Source organism: Ranitomeya imitator, chromosome 2 (assembly GCF_032444005.1).
Source record: "Ranitomeya imitator isolate aRanImi1 chromosome 2, aRanImi1.pri, whole genome shotgun sequence".
NCBI lineage: Eukaryota > Metazoa > Chordata > Amphibia > Anura > Dendrobatidae > Ranitomeya > Ranitomeya imitator.
The window spans coordinates 573,117,342-573,145,239 of NC_091283.1; the positions used below are offsets into that span (position 1 = coordinate 573,117,342).

The window sequence follows — 27,898 nt, forward strand, 5'->3', positions numbered from 1 at the left end:
CCAAGCATTGGTGGTTCAGTGGTAGAATTCTCGCCTGCCACGCGGGAGGCCCGGGTTCGATTCCCGGCCAATGCAAGCTAGTTCTTTTCCTTGTTTGTTGACATTCGCAGTGCACCTCGTTTCATCATTGACTCTGCAGACACTTTCAAAAACCACAGGGCTCACGCTGCTCTTCTTTGGCTCCCCATCCTTTTGGGCCTACTTTTTACCAGATGGGCCTACTTCTTTACCAGATGGAGTTAGAAGCTCGTGTTTCGCGGGTTGTGTAGATACACCGAGTGAGAATAAAAATATATATTTTCGTATTTCTAGCTTAAATCGTTTGCCTAATATCTAACAAAAACTAAACAAAGAATCTTTCATGAATTTTTGGAGCCATTTTTCCAGTTCTGACTGGTGAAGGTGGGAGGGGTGAGGGACTTTCCTCTGAGCCTAGAATTTACGACCCAAGGCAATAAAACCCCCTTCTAGCATACAGTCTGTAGCCCAGAGAGAAACAAGTAGAGTCAGCTAGGGAAGGGGGGGTTTAGCCCACCTTATGAGCTGAAGAGCAACTAAACTTATATGATATTTCATACCATATCGTGACACCTCCCCCTTTTGGTGTGTGCTAGGGAGGCAGTACCCCACGGTATGCCTCTATGGGCACCTCAGTAGGTTCACCCTGGCGGGAGAGTCCATCTGCATTCCCATGCTCTTTGCCCGTTTTATGTTCAATGGTGAAGTCAAACTGCTGAAGGGCAAGGCTCCAGCGTAGCAACCTGCCGTTGGTTCCACACATGGCGTTTAGCCAGCGCAGAGGGTTGTGGTCGGTCACCACAGTGAAGGGGCGACCGTACAAGTAGGGCTGCAAGCGCTGCAGGGCCCAGACTATGGCCAGGCACTCCTTCTCGATGGTGGAGTAGGCCACTTCCCTCAGCAAAAGTTTCCGGCTCAGGTATAACACGGGGTGCTCTTGGTCCTCCGAGTCAACCTGGTTGAGCACAGCACCAAGGCCAAACTCGCTGGCGTCGGTCTGCACCAAGTACGGTCGACTGCTGTCGACTGCTTTCAACACAGGGGCGTTGCACAGTGCGGTTTTCAACGCCTGGAAGGCCCCCTCACAGCCATCTGTCCAGTTGACGATGTGGGGTAGCTTCTTCCTGGTGAGGTCCGTCAAAGGTTTTGCCAGGCTACTATAGTGCTTTACAAAGTGCCTATAGTACCCTGCAGTGCCCAAGAAGGACATCACCTGTTTCTTGGTCACGGGAGTGGGCCAGTTCACGATCACTTCCACTTTGTCAGGCTCTGGCTTCAGGGTGTTCCCGCCTACCCGGTGCCCCAGGTAGTGAACCTCTCTCATGCCCATCTGACACTTTCCCGGCTTGATAGTCAGTCCTGCTTGGTGAATTCGCCTGAGCACCTCCTCGAGATGCTGCAGGTGTTCCTCCCAGGAGGAACTGAAGATGGCAATATCATCCAAGTACGCCACGGCGTACGTCTCCAGTCCCTGAAGCAGGAGGTTGACCATCCGCTGGAAAGTGGCAGGGGCATTCTTCATGCCGAAGGGCATGACCGTGGACTCGTACAGTCCAAAGGGTGTGATAAAGGCGGACTTCTCCTGCGCCTCCGGGCTCAGGGGAATCTGCCAGTATCCTCGACTCAGATCCATTATTGTTAGGTAATCTGCGCCAGCTAACTTCTCAAGCAGCTCCTCGATGCGCGGCATTGGGTGCGCATCCGAGGCTGTGATGGCGTTGAGCCCCCTGTAGTCCACGCAGAACCGGGTGGTCCGGTCCTTCTTTGGCACGAGAACTACAGGTGATGCCCACGCGCTCTTTGACCGTCGAATCACCCCCAGCTGTAACATCTCATCGATCTCTTGGCGCATAATCTGCTGCACCTGGTCAGAGATTCGATAGGGTGTTCGCCGTAGTGGGGCGTGATTCCCGGTGTCCACCTCATGGACGGCTAACTCAGTCCTCCCAGGTCGGTTGGAGAACACGACCCGGAAGGGTTCCAGTGTGGTTTGCAACTGCAACCGCTGGGGTTCCGTTAACGAGGCGCTTACCTCCACGTCCTCGATGGACCCATTGGCCTTGGCTTGGGCCAGCATGTCCAGGAGGGTGTCTTCCTCACCGTCTTCGGGCATGCTGCAGACCGGTAGGACGAAAGGTTCACGTTCGTGATGAGCCTTCATCATGTTGACGTGAAAGGCCTTTCGCCTACCCCGAGCGTGGTCAAGCGTGACCACGTAAGTGACCGGGTTGAGCTGTTGGTGGACGACGTACGGGCCCTCCCAGGCTGCCTGAAGCTTATCCGTTGGTACGGGGACCAGCACCCACACCTTTTGACCCACGTGGTAGGTCCGCTCCCGGGCGTTATGGTCGTACCAGTGCTTCTGATCAGCCTGAGCCTGCGTCATGTTGTCATGCACCAACTGCGTCAAGGTCTGCATCTTGTAATAAATCAACGTGTGCACAACCCACGAAGGTGCATGGGTAGGTTCCCAAACCGTAATGTCAAATATGTAAAAAACCCAGCACTCAACTTTGTATGGTGAGAAGAAAGACAGGAGGTTTATTGTATCCCAAGCAAAAAAACGTTTCGGTCATACAAAGGACCTTCGTCAGTAACTGAAAATTACATACATCAAAACAATTTATGTAATAGGGAAAATATCAACATAAATTACTAAAAAATAAAGTATATACAAAACATACACATGGACAACCGTACATGTACATGGCAGTAAATGTAAACTGTGGTGCGCATCTAGGAATATCGAGTAATCTATACAAAGTGGCACAGTGAGTGAGAAAACAAAGGAAAATAGGGGAAATAAAGAGAAGAGGGTTACGTACCAAGCACTGGGATAAAGGATGAATATTAATGGCTATAAGCACTGTCTCTAAAAGAGGAAAGAGATAGTTGCAAATATAGTGAGATCCGAAGGTGTACTGATATAATAAAAAGAGGGGGTATGTCAGAGCCTACCAATGGAGTCCTGGAAACAGCGCTAATGTCAGAGGTAGAAGAATGTATCCTGGTGCAGCCTAGGATGGAATGGGGCACATATATAGACAACAGCATGTAGGTATAGAGAGACCAAAAGGGTAAAAGAGTAGAGCCCCAAGTAGTTTACCTATGTAGACGGCCAATACCGCGGCATCCACTGCTGTGTCAGTAGGGCAAATGGAGAGAGGGGCCTATTTAAATACCTGTGGGCGGGAAATCAGCTGTTGTAACCGATACCATGTGTGGTACAGCGCGCCCTGGCCACGAGGAGGGGCGGAAGTGACGCGCTGTGGTAGACAGTGCATCAAAGCACTGTGTGCAATAGGAGATAGTGCCCGACGAAAACCGGATACGGCATACCGGAAATGGGGCACCGGACACAAACAGGCAGGGTCCCGTCGCCATATTAAAGGAGGCAGGGGACGCTGTGGGAGAGCGCTGCAAAACCGGATATGATAAACCGGAAGTGGGGCGCCGAGCAGCAGAAGAAGTATAGCGATGGCCATATTGAAGGAGGCAAATAGTAATGTGTGCGCCTACTGTGAACTGACACTACGCAAAAGTGCTAGTAAAGGCGCTATTATGAAAGGCAAGAAAAACAACATATGACGTACTACAGATTGGGGCGCCGGACGGCGAAAAAAACGCTATGTGAGCATATTAGTGGAAAAATAATAGCTAGCATGGGGACAAAGGTATACAAAAAAAGGGAGGGGGGGAGGGGGGTTAATGTATTAACCCTGAGTGAGATATAGATATAATTGATATATAAGATAACAGAAAATGAAAATAAAAGAAAGGAGTACGTAATGCCTAAAGGAAAATGATAACAATAGAGCAACAATATACTTAGTAATGCATGTGACAATAAGGTGACCAGCTGAATAAGAAAGGAAAGAGAGCTATGGAGGTGGACGTGGTAAATCCGGAGCACAGAGATAGTAGGTGGATAAGGTGGTGCTCGTAATCCGTGGTGCCAACAAATCAATACAGACGACTCTAAAGAGACAGAGAAAAATCAATTAGTAACCAGGCATGACAATAGGTATCATACAAACGCCGTGAGTTCATAGTCACGATTAAGGCCTTTGGGGGCCAATGTCTCCAAGGTATGTATCCAGAATGCCTCTTTCCTGTGAAGTGAAGCGATTCTATCACCACCCCGCCGGGGAGGTGGTGCACTGTCAATCACCTGGTATCGCAATTGAGAGACTGAATGGCCTAATGCATGAAAGTGGTGTGGTATTGGCAATAGTAGGTTCTTACATCGAATCGTCGATTTATGTTTCGAAATCCTGTCTCTTACTGGCTGTGTGGTCTCACCCACGTATAACAACCCACAAGGACATTTAATTAAATATACCACATAGGAGGACTCACACGTAAAAAATTGATTAATCCTAAAGGTCTTACCTGATCTAGGATGTTGAAAAGTATTACCTTTAAGTACATTGTGACACTGTGCACAATGGAGACATGGGAATGTGTCGTTCTTAGGGCGTGATAGGAACAATTGTCTACGTTGATCCGCCGATCCGATGTCGGCTTTGACTAGGCTATCCCTCAGATTGGGTGGCCTTCTGAAACATGGTAGGAAAGGTGATCTAAATTCCGGTATATCAGGGTGGGCTGTGGACAGGAGATGCCAGTGTCGTCTGATGGCCTTGTGTAGGATGTAGGAGAAGGGGTGGTATGAGTGCACAAAGGGTATGCGTTTACCCTGATCTCTGGTGGGGGGCCTGGGTGGAGGATCCCTAGATTGTGCTAAGACCCTTGATGGATAACCCCTCTCTAAAAATTTTTTAGTCATGTTTTGGAGTCGTTTGTCACATAGAGTTTTATCAGGTACTATACGCTTCACCCGTTGGAATTGTGAGATTGGTATGGAGCGTTTCGTGGATGGACGATGAAAGCTCTGAAAATGTAGCAAACTATTTCTGTCTGTTGGTTTAGAGAAAAGGTCTGCAGTCAGAAAACCGGCTTGGTCTTTGAGCACCATGGTATCCAGAAAGTTAATGGAATGGAAATCGTGACTGATCGTGAATTTAATGCCTGGCCAAGCTCCGTTCAGGAATTGGAAGAACTCATGCAAGGACTCCAATGTGCCACCCCAAATGCAGAAAATGTCATCTATGAAGCGTTTCCACAAGGAGACATTTTGGAACAAAGGATGTCTGTAGATGACAGATGATTCAAACTCCGCCATGTACAGATTAGCGTACGGGGGTGCCACATTGGAGCCCATTGCGGTACCTCGCTTCTGTAAATAAAACGTATCCTGAAAGAGGAAAAAATTGTTATACAGAACAATGGTTAATAATTCCACACATAGATTGATCTGGACAGTGGTGAAACCTGCATTGGTAAGAGAATGGTGCACTGCGTTAATGCCATTAAGGTGGGGAATCGATGTATACAAATCTTTGACATCTAGTGTTACCAAAATGGTGTCTGTTATGTTTGCTAATGACAGGTGTTATGAAGGCAATCCAGAAACACAGTGTGCTTAGCGATCAGAGCGCACACAGTGATCTGACAAATACCCAAAAATACAAGAACGAGCTCTGAGACGTGGAAACTCTGTAGACCGCACACCTGATCCTATCCTAAACACAACTAAAAGCGGCTGTGGATTGCGCCTAACAACTACCTAGGCAACTCGGCACAGCCTAAGAAACTAGCTAGCCTGAAGATAGAAAAATAGGCCTGACTTGCCCCAGAGAAATTCCCCAAAGGAAAAGGCAGCCCCCCACATATAATGACTGTGAGTAAGATGAAAAGACAAAACGTAGGGATGAAATAGATTCAGCAAAGTGGGGCCCGATATTCTAGGACAGAGCGAGGACAGTAAAGCGAACTTTGCAGTCTACAAAAAACCCTAAAGCAAAACCACGCAAAGGGGGCAAAAAAAAACCACCGTGCCGAACTAACGGCACGGCGGTACACCCTTTGCGTCTCAGAGCTTCCAGCAAAACAAAAGACAAGCTGGACAGAAAAAAAGCAACAAAAAAGCAAAAAGCACTTAGCTATACAGAGCAGCAGGTCACAGGAACAATCAGGAGAAGCTCAGATCCAACACTGAAACATTGACAAGGAGCAAGGATAGCAGCATCAGGCGGAGTTAAGTAATGAAGCAGTTAACGAGCTCACCAGAACACCTGAGGGAGGAAGCTCAGAAGCTGCAGTACCACTTGTGACCACAGGAGTGAATTCAGCCACAGAATTCACAACAGTACCCCCCCCTTGAGGAGGGGTCACCGAACCCTCACCAGAGCCCCCAGGCCGACCAGGATGAGCCGCATGAAAGGCACGAACAAGATCGGAAGCATGAACATCAGAGGCAAAAACCCAGGAATTATCTTCCTGAGCATAACCCTTCCATTTAACCAGATACTGGAGTTTCCGTCTAGAAACACGAGAATCCAAAATCTTCTCCACAATATACTCCAATTCCCCCTCCACCAAAACCGGGGCAGGAGGCTCAACAGATGGAACCATAGGTGCCACGTATCTCCGCAACAACGACCTATGGAATACATTATGTATGGAAAAGGAGTCTGGGAGGGTCAAACGAAAAGACACAGGATTGAGAACCTCAGAAATCCTATACGGACCAATAAAACGAGGTTTAAATTTAGGAGAGGAAACCTTCATAGGAATATGACGAGAAGATAACCAAACCAGATCCCCAACACGAAGTCGGGGACCCACACGGCGTCTGCGATTAGCGAAAAGTTGAGCTTTCTCCTGGGACAAGATCAAATTGTCCACTACCTGAGTCCAGATCTGCTGCAACCTATCCACCACAGAATCCACACCAGGACAGTCCGAAGACTCAACCTGTCCTGAAGAGAAACGAGGATGGAACCCAGAATTGCAAAAAAATGGAGAAACCAAGGTAGCCGAGCTGGCCCGATTATTAAGGGCGAACTCAGCCAACGGCAAAAAGGACACCCAATCATCCTGGTCTGCAGAAACAAAACATCTCAGATATGTTTCCAAGGTCTGATTGGTTCGTTCGGTCTGGCCATTAGTCTGAGGATGGAAAGCCGAGGAAAAGGATAGGTCAATGCCCATCCTACCACAAAAGGCTCGCCAAAACCTTGAAACAAACTGGGAACCTCTGTCAGAAACAATATTCTCAGGAATGCCATGCAACCGAACCACATGCTGAAAGAACAAAGGTACCAAATCAGAGGAGGAAGGCAATTTAGCCAAGGGCACCAGATGGACCATTTTAGAAAAGCGATCACAGACCACCCAAATGACTGACATCTTTTGAGAAACGGGAAGGTCAGAAATGAAATCCATCGAAATATGTGTCCAAGGCCTCTTTGGGACCGGCAAGGGCAAAAGCAACCCACTGGCACGAGAACAGCAGGGCTTAGCCCTAGCACAAATCCCACAGGACTGCACAAAAGTACGTACATCCCGTGACAGAGATGGCCACCAGAAGGATCTAGCCACTAACTCTCTGGTACCAAAGATTCCAGGATGACCAGCCAACACCGAACAATGAAGTTCAGAGATAAGTTTATTAGTCCACCTATCAGGGACGAACAGTTTCTCTGCTGGACAACGATCAGGTTTATTCGCCTGAAATTTTTGCAGCACCCGCCGCAAATCAGGGGAGATGGCAGACACAATGACTCCTTCCTTGAGGATACCCGCTGGCTCAGATAAACCCGGAGAGTCGGGCACAAAACTCCTAGACAGAGCATCCGCCTTCACATTTTTAGAGCCCGGAAGGTACGAAATCACAAAGTCGAAGCGGGCAAAAAATAACGACCAACGGGCCTGTCTAGGATTCAAGCGCTTGGCAGACTCGAGATAAGTCAAGTTCTTATGATCAGTCAATATCACCACGCGATGCTTAGCTCCTTCAAGCCAATGACGCCACTCCTCGAATGCCCACTTCATGGCCAGCAACTCTCGATTGCCCACATCATAATTACGCTCAGCGGGCGAAAACTTCCTGGAAAAGAAAGCACATGGTTTCATCACTGAGCAATCAGAACCTCTCTGTGACAAAACCGCCCCTGCTCCAATCTCAGAAGCATCAACCTCGACCTGGAACGGAAGAGAAACATCTGGCTGACACAACACAGGGGCAGAACAAAAACGACGCTTCAACTCCTGAAAAGCTTCCACAGCAGCAGAAGACCAATTAACCAAATCAGCACCCTTCTTGGTCAAATCGGTCAATGGTTTGGCAATGCTAGAAAAATTACAGATGAAGCGACGATAAAAATTAGCAAAGCCCAGGAACTTTTGCAGACTTTTCAGAGATGTCGGCTGAATCCAATCCTGGATGGCTTGGACCTTAACTGGATCCATCTCGATAGTAGAAGGGGAAAAGATGAACCCCAAAAATGAAACTTTCTGCACACCGAAGAGACACTTTGATCCCTTCACAAACAAAGAGTTAGCACGCAGGACCTGAAAAACCATTCTGACCTGCTTCACATGAGACTCCCAATCATCTGAGAAGATCAAAATGTCATCCAAGTAAACAATCAGGAATTTATCCAGATACTCACGGAAGATGTCATGCATAAAAGACTGAAACACAGATGGAGCATTGGCAAGTCCGAACGGCATCACTAGATACTCAAAATGACCCTCGGGCGTATTGAATGCAGTTTTCCATTCATCTCCTTGCCTGATTCTCACCAGATTATACGCACCACGAAGATCTATCTTAGTGAACCAACTAGCCCCCTTAATCCGAGCAAACAAGTCAGATAACAATGGCAAGGGATACTGAAATTTAACAGTGATCTTATTAAGAAGGCGGTAATCAATACACGGTCTCAGCGAACCATCCTTCTTGGCTACAAAAAAGAACCCTGCTCCCAGTGGTGATGACGATGGGCGAATATGTCCCTTCTCCAGGGATTCCTTCACATAACTGCGCATAGCGGCGTGTTCGGGCACGGATAAATTAAATAATCGACCTTTAGGGAATTTACTACCAGGAATCAAATTGATAGCACAATCACAATCCCTATGCGGAGGTAGAGCATCGGACTTGGGCTCTTCAAATACATCCTGATAATCAGACAAGAACTCTGGGACCTCAGAAGGGGTGGATGACGAAATCGACAAAAATGGAACATCACCATGTACCCCCTGACAACCCCAGCTGGATACCGACATGGAATTCCAATCCAATACTGGATTATGGGTTTGTAGCCATGGCAACCCCAACACGACCACATCATGCAGATTATGCAACACCAGAAAGCGAATAACTTACTGATGTGCAGGAGCCATGCACATGGTCAGCTGGGCCCAGTGTTGAGGTTTATTCTTGGCCAAAGGTGTAGCATCAATTCCTCTCAATGGAATAGGACACCGCAAAGGCTCCAAGAAAAACCCACAACGTTTAGCATAATCCAAATCCATCAGATTCAGGGCAGCGCCCGAATCCACAAACGCCATGACAGAAAACGACGACAAAGAGCATATCAAGGTAATGGACAGAAGGAATTTGGACTGTACAGTGCCAATGACGGCAGACCTAGCGGACCGCTTAGTGCGCTTAGGACAATCAGAAATAGCATGAGTGGAATCACCACAGTAGAAACACAGACCATTCAGACGTCTGTATTCCTGCCGTTCAACTCTAGTCATAGTCCTATCGCACTGCATAGGCTCAGGTTTAACCTCAGGCAGTTCCGCCAAATGGTGCACAGATTTACGCTCGCGCAAGCGTCGACCGATCTGAATGACCAAAGACAAAGACTCATTCAAACCAGCAGGCATAGGAAATCCCACCATGACATCCTTAAGAGCCTCAGAGAGACCCTTTCTGAACAAAGCTGCCAGCGCAGATTCATTCCACTGAGTGAGTACTGACCATTTCCTAAATTTCTGACAATATACTTCTATATCATCCTGACCCTGGCACAAAGCCAGCAAATTTTTCTCAGCCTGATCCACTGAATTAGGCTCATCGTACAGCAATCCGAGCGCCAGGAAAAACGCATCGACACTACTCAATGCAGGGTCTCCTGGCGCAAGAGAAAATGCCCAGTCTTAAGGGTCGCCGCGCAAAAAAGAAATAATAATCAAAACCTGTTGAATAGGATTACCAGAAGAATGAGGTTTCAAGGCCAGAAATAGCTTACAATTATTTTTGAAACTTAGAAACTTAGTTCTATCTCCAAAAAACAAATCAGGAATAGGAATTCTTGGTTCTAACATAGATTTCTGATCAATAGTATCTTGAATTTTTTGTACATTTATAACGAGATTATCCATTGAAGAGCACAGACCCTGAATATCCATGTCCACACCTGTGTCCAGAATCACCCAAATGTCTAGGGGGAAAAAAAAAAAGTGAACACAGAGCAGAAAAAAAAAAAAAAATGATGTCAGAACTTTTTCTTTCCCTTTATTGAGAATCATTAGTTTGGCTCCTTGTACTGTTATGTTTGCTAATGACAGGTGTTATGAAGGCAATCCAGAAACACAGTGTGCTTAGCGATCAGAGCGCACACAGTGATCTGACAAATACCCAAAAATACAAGAACGAGCTCTGAGACGTGGAAACTCTGTAGACCGCACACCTGATCCTATCCTAAACACAACTAAAAGCGGCTGTGGATTGCGCCTAACAACTACCTAGGCAACTCGGCACAGCCTAAGAAACTAGCTAGCCTGAAGATAGAAAAATAGGCCTGACTTGCCCCAGAGAAATTCCCCAAAGGAAAAGGCAGCCCCCCACATATAATGACTGTGAGTAAGATGAAAAGACAAAACGTAGGGATGAAATAGATTCAGCAAAGTGGGGCCCGATATTCTAGGACAGAGCGAGGACAGTAAAGCGAACTTTGCAGTCTACAAAAAACCCTAAAGCAAAACCACGCAAAGGGGGCAAAAAAAGCCCACCGTGCCGAACTAACGGCACGGCGGTACACCCTTTGCGTCTCAGAGCTTCCAGCAAAACAAAAGACAAGCTGGACAGAAAAAAAGCAACAAAAAAGCAAAAAGCACTTAGCTATACAGAGCAGCAGGTCACAGGAACAATCAGGAGAAGCTCAGATCCAACACTGAAACATTGACAAGGAGCAAGGATAGCAGCATCAGGCGGAGTTAAGTAATGAAGCAGTTAACGAGCTCACCAGAACACCTGAGGGAGGAAGCTCAGAAGCTGCAGTACCACTTGTGACCACAGGAGTGAATTCAGCCACAGAATTCACAACAGGTGTCTGTGGGTACCCTCTGTAGCTCCCTAATGCATTTTAGAAAATCCCCTGTATCAAGAATAAAGGATAATGATGTCTGAGTAATAGGAGTCAGGATTTTCTCCAGATATATTGAAAGGGGAGAGAGGATGGAATCAGTGGAGGCGACAATCGGTCTGCCTGGTGGATTAGACAGGTCCTTGTGGATTTTTGGCAGTGTGTAAAACACTGGTGTGATTGGATTACTCTTTCGAAGGAAATCACTAGTCTTGGTGTCTATAATCCCTAGATCAGCGTACTTGGATATTACGACGTCTATTTTACCCCTGATCTCAGAAGTGGGGTCCCTAACAAGTCTCTCATAAATAGAAATGTCATTCAGTTGGCGATGAATTTCTGTGATGTATTGGATCTTGTCCATTACCACTAGTGCACCCCCCTTATCATCAGGTTTTATTACTAAGGTGGGATCCTTTTGTAATATAGTCAATGCCTGGTGTTCAGTAGAAGTAAGGTTAGGGGGATAATGTAACCTACCCTTTTCAAAATCACCACGTAAGGTGTAAAATGAGTCTTGGATAAAGCCTATGAAGGTTTCAACCGCATGGGACCCATAAGGCGGACGGAAAGAACTTTTATTACGTAACCCCAAGGACAATATGGACATGGGGTTAGTGCATGTAGCCGTAGGAGCCATAGGGGAGGTGGCAAAATGGGCTTTAAGTCTTAACAGTCTAAAAAAACGTAGTAGATCCATTTCTAGGTCAAATGTTTTACAATGGTAGGAAGGACAAAATGACAGGCCCTTCTGCAACACCTGCAGAAGGGCCTGTCATTTTGTCCTTCCTACCATAGGCTTTATCCAAGACTCATTTTACACCTTACGTGGTGATATTGAAAAGGGTAGGTTACATTATCCCCCTAACCTTACTTCTACTGAACACCAGGCATTGACTATATTACAAAAGGATCCCACCTTAGTTATAAAACCTGCTGATAAGGGGGGTGCACTAGTGGTAATGGACAAGATCCAATACATCACAGAAATTCATCGCCAACTGAATGACATTTCTATTTATGAGAGACTTGTTAGGGACCCCACTTCTGAGATCAGGGGTAAAATAGACGTCGTAATATCCAAGTACGCTGATCTAGGGATTATAGACACCAAGACTAGTGATTTCCTTCGAAAGAGTAATCCAATCACACCAGTGTTTTACACACTGCCAAAAATCCACAAGGACCTGTCTAATCCACAAGGCAGACCGATTGTCGCCTCCACTGATTCCATCCTCTCTCCCCTTTCAATATATCTGGAGAAAATCCTGACTCCTATTACTCAGACATCATTATCCTTTATTCTTGATACAGGGGATTTTCTAAAATGCATTAGGGAGCTACAGAGGGTACCCACAGACACCATTTTGGTAACACTAGATGTCAAAGATTTGTATACATCGATTCCCCACCTTAATGGCATTAACGCAGTGCACCATTCTCTTACCAATGCAGGTTTCACCACTGACCAGATCAATCTATGTGTGGAATTATTAACCATTGTTCTGTATAACAATTTTTTCCTCTTTCAGGATACGTTTTATTTACAGAAGCGAGGTACCGCAATGGGCTCCAATGTGGCACCCCCGTACGCTAATCTGTACATGGCGGAGTTTGAATCATCTGTCATCTACAGACATCCTTTGTTCCAAAATGTCTCCTTGTGGAAACGCTTCATAGATGACATTTTCTGCATTTGGGGTGGCACATTGGAGTCCTTGCATGAGTTCTTCCAATTCCTGAACGGAGCTTGGCCAGGCATTAAATTCACGATCAGTCACGATTTCCATTCCATTAACTTTCTGGATACCATGGTGCTCAAAGACCAAGCCGGTTTTCTGACTACAGACCTTTTCTCTAAACCAACAGACAGAAATAGTTTGCTACATTTTCAGAGCTTTCATCCTCCATCCACGAAACGCTCCATACCAATCTCACAATTCCAACGGGTGAAGCGTATAGTACCTGATAAAACTCTATGTGACAAACGACTCCAAAACATGACTAAAAAATTTTTAGAGAGGGGTTATCCATCAAGGGTCTTAGCACAATCTAGGGATCCTCCACCCAGGCCCCCCACCAGAGATCAGGGTAAACGCATACCCTTTGTGCACTCATACCACCCCTTCTCCTACATCCTACACAAGGCCATCAGACGACACTGGCATCTCCTGTCCACAGCCCACCCTGATATACCGGAATTTAGATCACCTTTCCTACCATGTTTCAGAAGGCCACCCAATCTGAGGGATAGCCTAGTCAAAGCCGACATCGGATCGGCGGATCAACGTAGACAATTGTTCCTATCACGCCCTAAGAACGGCACATTCCCATGTCTCCATTGTGCACAGTGTCACAATGTACTTAAAGGTAATACTTTTCAACATCCTAGATCAGGTAAGACCATTAGGATTAATCAATTTTTTACATGTGAGTCCTCCTATGTGGCATATTTAATTAAATGTCCTTATGGGTTGTTATACGTGGGTGAGACCACACAGCCAGTAAGAGACAGGATTTCGAAACATAAATCAACGATTCGATGTAAGAACCTACTATTGCCAATACCACACCACTTTCATGCATTAGGCCATTCAGTCTCTCAATTGCGATACCAGGTGATTGACAGTGCACCACCTCCCCGGCGGGGTGGTGATAGAATCGCTTCACTTCACAGGAAAGAGGCATTCTGGATACATACCTTGGAGACATTGGCCCCCAAAGGCCTTAATCGTGACAATGAACTCACGGCGTTTGTATGATACCTATTGTCATGCCTGGTTACTAATTGATTTTTCTCTGTCTCTTTAGAGTCGTCTGTATTGATTTGTTGGCACCACGGATTACGAGCACCACCTTATCCACCTACTATCTCTGTGCTCCGGATTTACCACGTCCACCTCCATAGCTCTCTTTCCTTTCTTTTTCAGCTGGTCACCTTATTGTCACATGCATTACTAAGTATATTGTTGCTCTATTGTTATCATTTTCCTTTAGGCATTACGTACTCCTTTCTTTTATTTTCATTTTCTGTTATCTTATATATCAATTATATCTATATCTCACTCAGGGTTAATACATTAACCCCCCCCCTCCCCCCTCCCTTTTTTTGTATACCTTTGTCCCCATGCTAGCTATTATTTTTCCACTAATATGCTCACATAGCGTTTTTTTCGCCGTCCGGCGCCCCAATCTGTAGTACGTCATATGTTGTTTTTCTTGCCTTTCATAATAGCGCCTTTACTAGCACTTTTGCGTAGTGTCAGTTCACAGTAGGCGCACACATTACTGTTTGCCTCCTTCAATATGGCCATCGCTATACTTCTTCTGCTGCTCGGCGCCCCACTTCCGGTTTATCATATCCGGTTTTGCAGCGCTCTCCCACAGCGTCCCCTGCCTCCTTTAATATGGCGACGGGACCCTGCCTGTTTGTGTCCGGTGCCCCATTTCCGGTATGCCGTATCCGGTTTTCGTCGGGCACTATCTCCTATTGCACACAGTGCTTTGATGCACTGTCTACCACAGCGCGTCACTTTCGCCCCTCCTCGTGGCCAGGGCGCGCTGTACCACACATGGTATCGGTTACAACAGCTGATTTCCGGCCCACAGGTATTTAAATAGGCCCCTCTCTCCATTTGCCCTACTAACACAGCGGTGGATGCCGCGGTATTGGCCGTCTACATAGGTAAACTACTTGGGGCTCTACTCTTTTACCCTTTTGGTCTCTCTATACCTACATGCTGTTGTCTATATATGTGCCCCATTCCATCCTAGGCTGCACCAGGATACATTCTTCTACCTCTGACATTAGCGCTGTTTCCAGGACTCCATTGGTAGGCTCTGACATACCCCCTCTTTTTATTATATCAGTACACCTTCGGATCTCACTATATTTGCAACTATCTCTTTCCTCTTTTAGAGACAGTGCTTATAGCCATTAATATTCATCCTTTATCCCAGTGCTTGGTACGTAACCCTCTTCTCTTTATTTCCCCTATTTTCCTTTGTTTTCTCACTCACTGTGCCACTTTGTATAGATTACTCGATATTCCTAGAAGGTCTGCATCTTGTCATGGAAGCGCATGACATACTCCACTATGGACACTTCAGAAGGGTTCGGCTCCTCTTCCCAGAATTCTCTTACCAACCCAAGGGGTCCCCGGACTCGCCTGCCGTACAGGAGCTCGAAGGGTGAGAACCCCGTCGAGGCCTGCGGAACCTCTCGGTAAGCGAACAGCAGGTGTGGGAGGTACCGCTCCCAGTCGCGCCCTTGAGTCTCAACCAGCATGCGTAGCATCTGTTTGAGGGTACCATTGAAGCGTTCACACAAGCCATTGGTCTGTGGGTGATACGCACTCGATACCAGGTGCTTCACCTGCATTCTCTTACAGAGAGCCTCCATTAGGCGAGACATAAATTGGGTCCCTTGATCAGTAAGTATTTCCCTGGGAAACCCTACACGTGAAAAGATAGCCAACAGGGCATCCGCCACCTTATCTGCCCTAGTTGACGACAGAGCTACTGCCTCTGGGTACCGGGTAGCATAGTCTACCACAGTAAGGATGTATTGCTTTCCAGAGCTGCTGGGGACGGCCAGCGGGCCCACAATGTCCACCGCGATCCTCTGGAAAGGCTCCTCTATCACTGGTAAAGGGATCAGGGGAGCCTTAAGAGCAGGCCCCGCTTTCCCCACCCTTTGACAGGTGACACAGGAGCGGCAGTAGTTTGACACATCTGTCCCCATCTTAGGCCAATAGAAGTGTTGAGACAGCCGGGCCTTAGTTTTGCTGATCCCCAAGTGTCCAGCTAGCGGGATCTCATGGGCAATCCGCAACAACTCACCCCGGAATTGCTGCGGGACGACCAGCTGTCTTTCCCTCAACCACTCCTTTTGTGATTCTCCGGGTACTGTCTCCCGGTGCAACCTTCCTCGTTCCCAGAACACCTTCTCCTTATCAGCCTCGGAGAAGTGGGTCCCGGCAAGTTGTCTCAAACTCTCTAGGCTCGCATCTGTGTGCAGAGCGGCCTGAAACTCCTGGCTAGGGGAAGCCAAAAGCGATGTCAGGGTCCCTTCCCCACGGGAACCCTCTTGGACCTGCTCTGGGTCCACCTCTGGTTCAGTCACAGTGATGACTGAGGAGGGTCCGGAAGGCTGACAGTTATCTGCGTTCCGGGCACTCTGACTGCGGGTGACAGCAGCTACATAGGCTGTCTCCCCGGGGATTTCTACAGTCCCATCAGCCGGCGCTGCTATGGGCTCTACCTACCCATCCACCCCCAACACTCCAGGGGCAGTGCTACTTATGGGCCAGTTACCTTCCTCGGTGGCACCGGTCAATTTCATGGCATCACCTTTCTCACGGTTCCCATGCTTCTCCCCATTTCCTGTAGCACCGACACTTGCCCCTGTTAGGGGTTCCTCAGCCGTCTCACTCCGCAGAGCGACGTGGCTGGGCACGCCTGTACCTATGGACACATTAACCTTCACAGAAAAATCATTATCAGGTTCAGTTGGCACAGGTACAACATTTTCGCCATCAATCCTAGGAAAAAAATGGTTAATAGATGCATCATTACAAGATAAAGCATGGTCAGGTAACGCATGCGATTTCCCATCATCATCATCATCAGGGTTAACGTTACCCTTATTAGTAGATTGGGGAGGGGTGTCAGGAACGTAGTATGCAAACATCCTCCCCAAATCAGTCCCCAACAAAACATCAGTGGGCAAATTATCAGACAGCCCCACTTCCTTCACCCCGCTCCCAGCACCCCAATCAATAAAAACCCGGGCCATCGGTAAGGGACAGCTGATGCCCCCAATCCCAGTGACAGTTAGGGTTTTCCCCGGAATGATTTCTTCAGGGGCCGCCAGTTCGGGTGGGATGAGGGTTCGTTCAGCCCCGGTGTCCTTGAGGCCTGTAGCAACATGGCCTCCCACAGTGACGTGCTGTACGTTGTCACACACCCTCCCAACCACACCACCCACCAAAAGAACTGCTGCATTAGGCCCTGGGGCCTTGGCTGGGGTGTTCTTCTGCTTAGTTGGGCAGGAGGGACTGATATGACCAGTCTGATGGCAGGTGTAACACGTGCGAGGTTCGGTGGTCGGTCTGGTGCTGTTGGCCACGGGGACAGGACCTCTGGTGTGTTGGCTGGCAGGGGTACTGGCGTTGGTTGCAGGCTTACCCCCTCTCCAGCTGGTGGTGACTGGCTTCCGCACTTCCGATCTACGGTTGGCCTCATAGGCATCGGCAATCTGCGCTGCTTTCGTCACGTCTTTGGGTTCTCTGTCCATCACGAACTGTCGCACCTCAGCTGGGCAAAGATGAAAGAACTGGTCTTTGATCATCAGGTCTCGCAGCTGTGCAAAGGTGGTCACTGACAGTCCTTGGGTCCACTGGTCAAAGTGGGTCCCCAGTCCATGCACCACATCACTGTAACTGTCGTGTAGGCCACGTTGGAGGGTCCGGAACTTTCTACGGTACACCTCGGGTGTAAGCTGGTACTTGGCTATCAGAGCCTGCTTGATGGCCTCATAGTCTCCATCTTGTTCTTGAGGGAGGGCAGCAAATGCCTCCAGAGCTTTACCTCTCAGCCCTGGTGTCAGGTATCGTGCCCATTCATCTGTAGGCAGCCGGTACTGTCTGCAGGCTTTCTCAAAGGCCCGCAGAAAAGTGTCCAAGTCCCCGTCCTTCTCCATAACAGGAAAGTTATCGGGCCGGGGCTTAGGTATCTGAGCGCTGCTGTGCTCACGTCTCTGGGTGGTGGAGGGCATCCCCCCCTGCCGGAGCATCTCCAGTTCATGTTCTCGCTGGGCTTGGCGCTCGGCTCTCTCAGCCTCCCGCTCGGCTCGCTGGTATTGCTGGATCAGCTGCAGACGTCTCTCTAGGTCATCTGCGGAGCCTTGATGCAGAGCCAGCTGCAGGAGGAGGTCTGCGCCCCCCTGGTTGCCAGTAGGGCCCGTATTCAGTGGCTGGGCCTCTGCTGCAGCACCATGTTCACTTGTGCCGGCTTCTGCACAAGAAGGGGCATTTCACAAGGGGCCATCTGGGTTGACAGGAGTTAGCACAAGCAGTAAAAGGAGGCAATAAGACACCGCCCAACATGGGGCTCGAACCCACGACCCTGAGATTAAGAGTCTCATGCTCTACCGACTGAGCTAGCCGGGCTTCCGTTAACCACCGGCCCTGCGGAGCTGCACGCGGTTTAGTCGACCGAAGGTGGCCATCAGACCCTGGGACTGGTGGACACCACAGAGAGAGACCCTGCGACTGGTGGACACCACAGAGCGAAAAGACACATCCAAGCATTGGTGGTTCAGTGGTAGAATTCTCGCCTGCCACGTGGGAGGCCCGGGCTCGATTCCCGGCCAATGCAAGCTACTTCTTTTCCTTGTTTGTTGACATTCGCAGTGCACCTCGTTTCATCATTGACTCTGCAGACACTTTCAAAAACCACAGGGCTCACGCTGCTCTTCTTTGGCTCCCCATCCTTTTGGGCCTTCCCTTCATCATCCAGGACTAGGCAGTTTCTCATGTTTTGCAGCAGAAGGGGCATTTCACAAGGGGCCATCTGGGTTGACAGGAGTTAGCACAAGCAGTAAAAGGAGGCAATAAGAAACCGCCCAACGTGGGGCTCGAACCCACAACCCTGAGATTAAGAGTCTTATGCTCTACCGACTGAGCTAGCCGGGCTTCCGCCGACCACCGGCCCTGCGGAGCTGCATGCGGTCCAGTCGGCCGAAGGTGGCCATCAGACCCTGGGACTGGTGGACACCACAGAGAGAGACCCTGGGACTGGTGGACACCACAGAGAGAAAAGACACATCCAAGCATTGATGGTTCAGTGGTAGAATTCTCACCTCCCACGCGGGAGGCCCGGGTTCGATTCCCGGCCAATGCAAGCTAGTTCTTTTCCTTGTTTGTTGACATTCGCAGTGCACCTCGTTTTATCATTGACTCTGCAGACACTTTCAAAAACCACAGGGCTCACACTGCTCTTCTTTGGCTCCCCATCCTTTTGGGCCTTCCCTTCATCATCCAGGACTATGCAGTTTCTCATGTTTTGCAGCAGAAGGGGCATTTCACAAGGGGCCATCTGGGTTGACAGGAGTTAGCACAAGCAGTAAAAGGAGGCAATAAGAAACCGCCCAACGTGGGGCTCGAACCCACGACCCAGCCAATGCAGGCTAGTTCTTTTCTTTGTTTGTTGACATTCGCAGTGCACCTCGTTTCATCATTGACTCTGCAGACACTTTCAAAAACCACAGGGCTCACGCTGCTCTTCTTTGGCTCCCCATCCTTTTGGGCCTTCCCTTCATCATCCAGGATTAGGCAGTTTCTCATGTTTTGCAGCAGAAGGGGCATTTCACAAGGGGCCATCTGGGTTGACAGGAGTTAGCACAAGCAGTAAAAGGAGGCAATAAGAAACCGCCCAACGTGGGGCTCGAACCCACGACCCTGAGATTAAGCGTCTCATGCTCTACCGACTGATCTAGCCGGGCTTCCGTCGACCACCGGCCCTGCGGAGCTGCACGTGGTCCAGTCGGCCGAAGGTGGCCATCAGACCCTGGGACTGGTGGACACCACAGAGAGAGACCCTGGGACTGGTGGACACCACAGAGAGAAAAGACACATCCAAGCATTGGTGGTTCAGTGGTAGAATTCTCGCCTGCCACGCGGGAGGCCCGGGTTCGATTCCCGGCCAATGCAAGCTAGTTCTTTTCCTTGTTTGTTGACATTCGCAGTGCACCTCGTTTCATCATTGACTCTGCAGACACTTTCAAAAACCACAGGGCTCATGCTGCTCTTCTTTGGCTCCTCATCCTTTTGGGCCTACTTCTTACCAGATGGGCCTACTTCTTTACCAGATGGAGTTAGAAGCTCGTGTTTCGCGGGTTGTGTAGATACACCGAGTGAGAATAAAAATATATATTTTCGTATTTCTAGCTTAAATCGTTTGCCTAATATCTAACAAAAACTAAACAAAGAATCTTTCATGAATTTTTGGAGCCATTTTTCCAGTTCTGACTGGTGAAGGTGGGAGGGGTGAGGGACTTTCCTCTGAGCCTAGAATTTACGACCCAAGGCAATAAAACCCCCTTCTAGCATACAGTCTGTAGCCCAGAGAGAAACAAGTAGAGTCAGCTAGGGAAGGGGGGGTTTAGCCCACCTTATGAGCTGAAGAGCAACTAAACTTATATGATATTTCATACCATATCGTGACACCTCCCCCTTTTGGTGTGTGCTAGGGAGGCAGTACCCCACAGTATGCCTCTATGGGCACCTCAGTAGGTTCACCCTGGCGGGAGAGTCCATCTGCATTCCCATGCTCTTTGCCCGTTTTATGTTCAATGGTGAAGTCAAACTGCTGAAGGGCAAGGCTCCAGCGTAACAACCTGCCGTTGGTTCCACACATGGCGTTTAGCCAGCGCAGAGGGTTGTGCTCGGTCACCACAGTGAAGGGGCGACCGTACAAGTAGGGCTGCAAGCGCTGCAGGGCCCAGACTATGGCCAGGCACTCCTTCTCGATGGTGGAGTAGGCCACTTCCCTCGGCAAAAGTTTCCGGCTCAGGTATAACACGGGGTGCTCTTGGTCCTCCGAGTCAACCTGGCTGAGCACAGCACCAAGGCCAAACTCGCTGGCGTCGGTCTGCACCAAGTACGGTCGACTGCTGTCGACTGCTTTCAACACAGGGGCGTTGCACAGTGCAGTTTTCAACGCCTGGAAGGCCCCCTCACAGCCATCTGTCCAGTTGACGATGTGGGGTAGCTTCTTCCTGGTGAGGTCCGTCAAAGGTTTTGCCAGGCTACTATAGTGCTTTACAAAGTGCCTATAGTACCCTGCAGTGCCCAAGAAGGACATCACCTGTTTCTTGGTCACGGGAGTGGGCCAGTTCACGATCACTCCCACTTTGTCAGGCTCTGGCTTCAGGGTGTTCCCGCCTACCCGGTGCCCCAGGTAGTGAACCTCCCTCATGCCCATCTGACACTTTCCCGGCTTGATAGTCAGTCCTGCTTGGTGAATTCGCCTGAGCACCTCCTCGAGATGCTGCAGGTGTTCCTCCCAGGAGGAACTGAAGATGGCAATGTCATCCAAGTACGCCACGGCGTACGTCTCCAGTCCCTGAAGCAGGAGGTTGACCATCCGCTGGAAAGTGGCAGGGGCATTCTTCATGCCGAAGGGCATGACCGTGGACTCGTACAGTCCAAAGGGTGTGATAAAGGCGGACTTCTCCTGCGCCTCGGGGCTCAGGGGAATCTGCCAGTATCCTCGACTCAGATCCATTATTGTTAGGTAATCTGCGCCAGCTAACTTCTCAAGCAGCTCCTCGATGCGCGGCATTGGGTGCGCATCCGAGGCTGTGATGGCGTTGAGCCCCCTGTAGTCCACGCAGAACCGGGTGGTCCGGTCCTTCTTTGGCACGAGAACTACAGGTGATGCCCACGCGCTCTTTGACCGTCGAATCACCCCCAGCTGTAACATCTCATCGATCTCTTGGCGCATAATCTGCTGCACCTGGTCAGAGATTCGATACGGTGTTCGCCGTAGTGGGGCGTGATTCCCGGTGTTCACCTCGTGGACGGCTAACTCAGTCCTCCCAGGTCGGTTGGAGAACACGACCCGGAAGGGTTCCAGTGTGGTTTGCAACTGCAACCGCTGGGGTTCCGTTAACGAGGCGCTTACCTCCACGTCCTCGATGGACCCATTGGCCTTGGCTTGGGCCAGCATGTCCAGGAGGGTGTCTTCCTCACCGTCTTCGGGCATGCTGCAGACCGTTAGGACGAAAGGTTCACGTTCGTGATGAGCCTTCATCATGTTGACGTGAAAGGCCTTTCGCCTACCCCGAGCGTGGTCAAGCGTGACCACGTAAGTGACCGGGTTGAGCTGTTGGTGGACGACGTACGGGCCCTCCCAGGCTGCCTGAAGCTTATCCGTTGGTACGGGGACCAGCACCCACACCTTTTGACCCACGTGGTAGGTCCGCTCCCGGGCGTTCTGGTCGTACCAGTGCTTCTTATCAGCCTGAGCCTGCGTCATGTTGTCATGCACCAACTGCGTCAAGGTCTGCATCTTGTCATGGAAGCGCATGACATACTCCACTATGGACACTTCAGAAGGGTTCGGCTCCTCTTCCCAGAATTCTCTTACCAACCCACGGGGTCCCCGGACTCGCCTGCCGTACAGGAGCTCGAAGGGTGAGAACCCCGTCGAGGCCTGCGGAACCTCTCGGTAAGCGAACAGCAGGTGTGGGAGGTACCGCTCCCAGTCGCGCCCTTGAGTCTCAACCAGCATGCGTAGCATCTGTTTGAGGGTACCATTGAAGCGTTCACACAAGCCATTGGTCTGTGGGTGATACGCACTCGATACCAGGTGCTTCACCTGCATTCTCTTACAGAGAGCCTCCATTAGGCGAGACATAAATTGGGTCCCTTGATCAGTAAGCATTTCCCTGGGAAACCCTACACGTGAAAAGATAGCCAACAGGGCATCCGCCACCTTATCTGCCCTAGTTGACGACAGAGCTACTGCCTCTGGGTACCGGGTAGCATAGTCTACCACAGTAAGGATTAGTGTTGAGCATTCCGATACCGCAAGTATCGGGTATCGGCCGATATTTGCGGTATCGGAATTCCGATACCGAATTCCGATACTTCCCGCGTATCGGATACCGGAATCGGAAGTTCCCAGAATTCAAACAGAACGCAGCAGCCAATGAGGAATGATTGGAAGTGTGGGCACATCCTGTTTAGCATGGTGGGCATGTAAGTACTGGCAAGGCTGTGATTGGCTGCTGAAATGATGTCACTCTGCACTATAAAAAATGCTGCCGCCATTTTGCGCTCACTCTGCTGTGATTTCAGTTAGGGACAGGACGCTGTGTTCTAACTGAGGGCCAGTTGAGCTAGCTAATTGCTTTATTTTCCTTTCCAAAGGCTAATTTAGCAAAACGCTGTGTGTTCTTCACTGTTCACCTTGCTCTTGCCTTGCAGCGCTGTTTTAACAGCGTTCTGCAAGGTCTCTGTGTGTGTGTGTGCAGCTCACTCTGTAGTCTGTGTGCAGCCATATACCCGGTTGTATTCAGCTCAGGGGGGGTTCACACTGCCTCACACAGTTGTCCTTTTTTGCTCATAGTGCAGCCTGCTGCACATTTTTTCTCAAATTTCCTATTAGTGTTTTTCCACCCATCTCCAGCTAAATTGTGGAAAAACACTACATAGGATAACCTAGAGGGGTTTTTTTGGGCCTTGCAGCGCCGTTTACGGCTGTCTGCACGGTCTCCGTGTGAGCCCAGCTCGCCCTGTAGTCTGTGTGCAGCCATAGCCGGTTGGATTCAGCTCAGGGTTCGTTACTGGCTCATACCTTGAGAAAAATTTTCCTTTCTTTCAAATAGTGCAGCCTGTTTAAAAATTAAAAAAAAAATTCCCTATTAGTGTTTTTCCACCTGTCTCCAGCTAAATTGTGGAAAAACACTACATAGGATAACCTAGAGGGGGGTTTTTGGGCCTTGCAGCGCCGTTTACGGCTGTCTGCACGGTCTCCGTGTGAGCCCAGCTCGCCCTGTAGTCTGTGTGCAGCCATAGCCGGTTGGATTCAGCTCAGGGTTCGTTACTGGCTCATACCTTGAGAAAAATTTTCCTTTCTTTCAAATAGTGCAGCCTGTTTAAAAATTTAAAAAAAAATTCCCTATTAGGCCGGCGTGACACTTGGCGTAAGACATTACGGTACGTTTTCTACGTCCGTAATACGCGCGTGATACGCCAAAATGTCTCCGTAATCTCTCTCCGTAGTTCTTGCGTCGCCTAGGTGTGGTCGCGTATTTTGCGCATGTACTGGTCCGTGTGTAATCCGTATGTGATCCGTATGGCGTTTTTACCACGCACCATTCCAAAATGGACATTTAACGGTTTTCTGGCCTGCAAATCATTTAAACCATCATTAACAACACTATTTAAGCCCTCGACAACAGGTGTACCCCTCCCATATGCCCTATATGTTCTCAAGCATATTTTGGCTGTGGTACTTGGAGCTCCCAAACATGTCTGACCATGTGTATTTAAGCACAACTCAGCGGGTGTTGCTTCACTGGGTGTTGTCTCGTCGCTTTGGCCAGCCATATACGGTCAATGCAGATCCGCGAAGGAGGAGACAAAGATTGTGGGTCTATCCTCTATTGACCCAACGCCCGAGTAAAGGACATTTCCAGAGACTCTATTCATCTTTGAGGGCCCATCCAGACAAATTTTTCCTGTATACTCGCATGTCCATCAGGACTTTTGACATGTTGCTGGAGATCTTACGTCCTGGACTCACCTATCAGGACACCTGGATGAGAAAAGCCATCTCTGCTGAGGAGCGTCTGCTCCTAACCTTACGGTATGTATTTAGACCTTTTAGATTTTGTTGTGTTGGCCAATGTGTTTTGTCCTACTATGTTTCAGTTCCTTAACTTAGACATGAGGCCACAAGCACATTTCTAAAAATGTGTTTAATATTTGATTATAGTAATACTGTGAAATGTCCCTTTTTGCTTACTCAATAATCACAGAGAAAATTTACTAGACACTTGTGTTTCGTCCTGTTTTCATATTCCTCATGTTCCTTTATTTTGTTTTCCTTGTTTTTCAGCTTCCTGGCCACAGGCTTGTCCTATGCGGGTCTACACCTGGAGTTTCTCATTGGGCGTTCTACCATTTCAGTCATTGTTAGGACAACCTGTTCCCAAATATGGCTGAAACTTAACGAAGTTGTGATGCCAGAGCCAAAAATGGATGATTGGCTCAAAATCGCCACTGGATTCCAAAATACTTGTGACTTCCCTAACTGCATTGGAGCTGTGGATGGGAAACATATCAGGGTGCGTAAGCCGCCGAACTCTGGTTCCCAATTCTACAATTATAAGCAGTTTTTCTCTGTAGTTATGTTAGCAGTTGCTGACAGCAACTACAGGTTTATAATTGTAGACATTGGGGCCTATGGCCGAACTGGAGACTCTAGGGTCTTCAATTCGTCCATAATGGGTCGCCGGCTACGTGACAACCAGTTGAACCTCCCACCACCACAACAACTCCCAGGCTCCAATGCGGAAGCAGTGCCTTTTGTTTTGGTTGGAGATGAGGCCTTCCAACTGACGAGGCACGTCATGAGGCCTTACCCCAGGCGCAACCTTGACCACCGGCGGAGGGTTTTTAATTTGAGACTTACCAGGGCACGGAGACTGGTTGAGTGCGCCTTTGGGATTCTTGTAGCCAAATGGCGTGTTCTTCAGTCTGCAATTCAGCTGAGTGAGGCTTCAATCAATGAAGTGATCAAAGCCTGTGTAATTCTACATAATTTCACCAGAATACATGATTGTTTGTCTACTAATTTGCAAAATCACGTCATGACCAATCATAGTAGGCCTCCCCCATATGTCCCTCCTCGGCGACGTCCCCTTTCTGGCCTAAAAGTTTGGGATGTGTTCACCAATTATTTTTTGAGTCCTCAGGGTGCCACTCCCTGGCAAGACTATGCAATTTTGCATGTGTAATTATTTATGTACCTAAATTTTGCCATTATCAAGTTTGAAAATATGTCTGCTGTGTTTAATTTGTTGACATATGGTTCTGATCATATCATGTGTGTGTGAGTTAAGAAGAATGAACAGAGTGCATACATAGTTTTTTGTTAAGTAAAGGCAATTTTACTTCTTAAACTTGTTTTTGGTTTTTTTGTTTGTTTTGGCATAACCAATCTTTGTGCACAAAAAAGAACAGCTTTTTTTTAACAAAAAAAAAAAAACAAAGTAAAATAAAAGCATTACAGCTTGCTTTTTAAGCACAAACCAAACCAAATGTCTTAAACAAATTAAAAAAAAGTTGTACCCAACATTACAAGTCCTGGTACGTAGGAAGGGGAGAAGTGGATTGGTCTGGGTCACCATCAGATGGCCTTTGCAGGCCCAATTGTCCAGCAGCCTGTGCGGCTGTTATAGTGGCTTGCGGGAAATTCTGCCTGCTCTGATGCTGGCCACTTTGATGAGTGGGGCCTGGATTTGGGAGATAACCCTGATGTTGCAGCCCATATGTGCGGGAATCATACCCCAACCCAAAATGACCATATTGTCCAAACCCAGGTTGGGACCAGCCTCCAGCACTGGGTGCGGACAAGTGGCCATATTGGGATGGTTGATGATATCCTGCAATATGGTGCTGATGTTGCCATTGTTGGTTAGTTGGTGGTTGGGGTGGAGGTGTTGGCTGACGTGGAGGGGGTGCTTCAGATCCTTGGTGCGCATGCTGGCCTTGTAGTCTCGGAGGCCGCAGAATATTTTCAGGTGACATCTGCCACTGTTCAATCATCTGCATCAGATTGTATGGGTTATTTGGGGGGGTGCATGCGTCAATAAGGATCTGAAAACACCCTCTCAAACGCAGCCTCAACTCCCGCTCTATGGAGCGTAAATACTGGGCAAGGCTCCGTGTGAATCCCTCCTCCCCATCATCCTCTCGAACCCGGGCCAAATAGTTCATGACCCCAGCATCCACGTTTTGCCTGCTTTGGCGAAGCTCTCTCCTGCGTCGTGCACGCTGGGGTCTGACTGCAGCCTGTGGGGATCGGTCCAGGGCAACAGTTGGGCTGCTGCTATTACCAGGGTCATCCTGGCTAGGTGCTGCTGCTGCAGAAGAGAACTGTGGGCCCTCTGGGTTTTCTTCAGAAGCAGCTGGAGCTGGGTGGGCAGATGATGAAGATGCTGTAGGTCTTGCGCAGGAGGGAGCAGCAGATGGACCAGCCACCTCTTCACCTTCTCCAACTGGGTCAATGACCAGTTCTGAGTCCGACCCTGTCTCCCTGTCAGTGAGGTTAGACTGTGTTCTGCAAAGATAAATTTGACCAGTTACTATGTTTTTTGGAATCATCTCTCAACATTCAAAAATTAACCCATTTTGAGATGTTTTTACTTACGGCCTGAGGTCCATGCTGGGGTTAAGGAAGGTTAGGCGGTCAAAGTAGATGTATTTTTTTTTTTTAGGAGGGGCCCCGGCTCCACTTCTCTCCCGCTGCTGCCTCTCCCTCCTATACTGGTCCCGGATACTCCGCCACCTTGTTGTAACATCATCCACTGAAACAACAAAAAATACACACATTGCTTAGACCATTATGCAGAGTGCTCACACAAGGTGTAATGGAGTACACAGATTGCAATGTAGCATAGAAAGAGGCTTTTGTGGCTCACATTAAGCCAGAATTTCCTCAAAAAAATACAAATTAGGAAGAAAGGCCACAAGGACAGAGTCAGCTAACCTCTATCACAGAAAAACAAATTACTGGAAAACCATGTTATTAAGGGAACACCTGTTCTAAACCTTAATCAAATCCATTTATCATATCCAGCACCATGTATATACTGCTTGGATATATATAACTTTAAGGATGAATTAATAAATTAAGGTTTAGCAATTCAAAGTAGTAAGGGCCTGCTGTTTAGCAAGAACATTACATTGCAAACATGGGTGTACTTACTTATTTGTCGCTGGGCCGCACGTGGCTGCTGGTCATACTGGGGGAAGAGGGACCCACACACGCTCCTCCATGCAGCTTGTTTTACTGCCCTGTTGGCATAGTTGGGGTCTCTTTGGTCCCAGATTTCTGGCCTCTCCTGGATCAAA

At 48.6% G+C, this 27,898-nt stretch overlaps 4 non-coding genes across 4 annotated transcripts; 3 read left to right on the forward strand and 1 right to left on the reverse strand.

Moving 5' to 3' along the window:
* The first annotated feature begins 4 nt into the window (after window positions 1-4).
* Window positions 5-75, forward strand: TRNAG-GCC (transfer RNA glycine (anticodon GCC)). Its single transcript has one exon. It is a non-coding gene; the product is annotated as a tRNA-Gly (tRNA).
* An 18,270-nt stretch (window positions 76-18,345) lies between these two features.
* TRNAK-CUU (transfer RNA lysine (anticodon CUU)) lies at window positions 18,346-18,418 on the reverse strand. Its single transcript has one exon. It is a non-coding gene; the product is annotated as a tRNA-Lys (tRNA).
* A 662-nt stretch (window positions 18,419-19,080) lies between these two features.
* TRNAG-CCC (transfer RNA glycine (anticodon CCC)) lies at window positions 19,081-19,151 on the forward strand. The gene has a single exon. It is a non-coding gene; the product is annotated as a tRNA-Gly (tRNA).
* A 738-nt stretch (window positions 19,152-19,889) lies between these two features.
* TRNAG-GCC (transfer RNA glycine (anticodon GCC)) lies at window positions 19,890-19,960 on the forward strand. The gene has a single exon. It is a non-coding gene; the product is annotated as a tRNA-Gly (tRNA).
* Window positions 19,961-27,898: the final 7,938 nt, after the last annotated feature.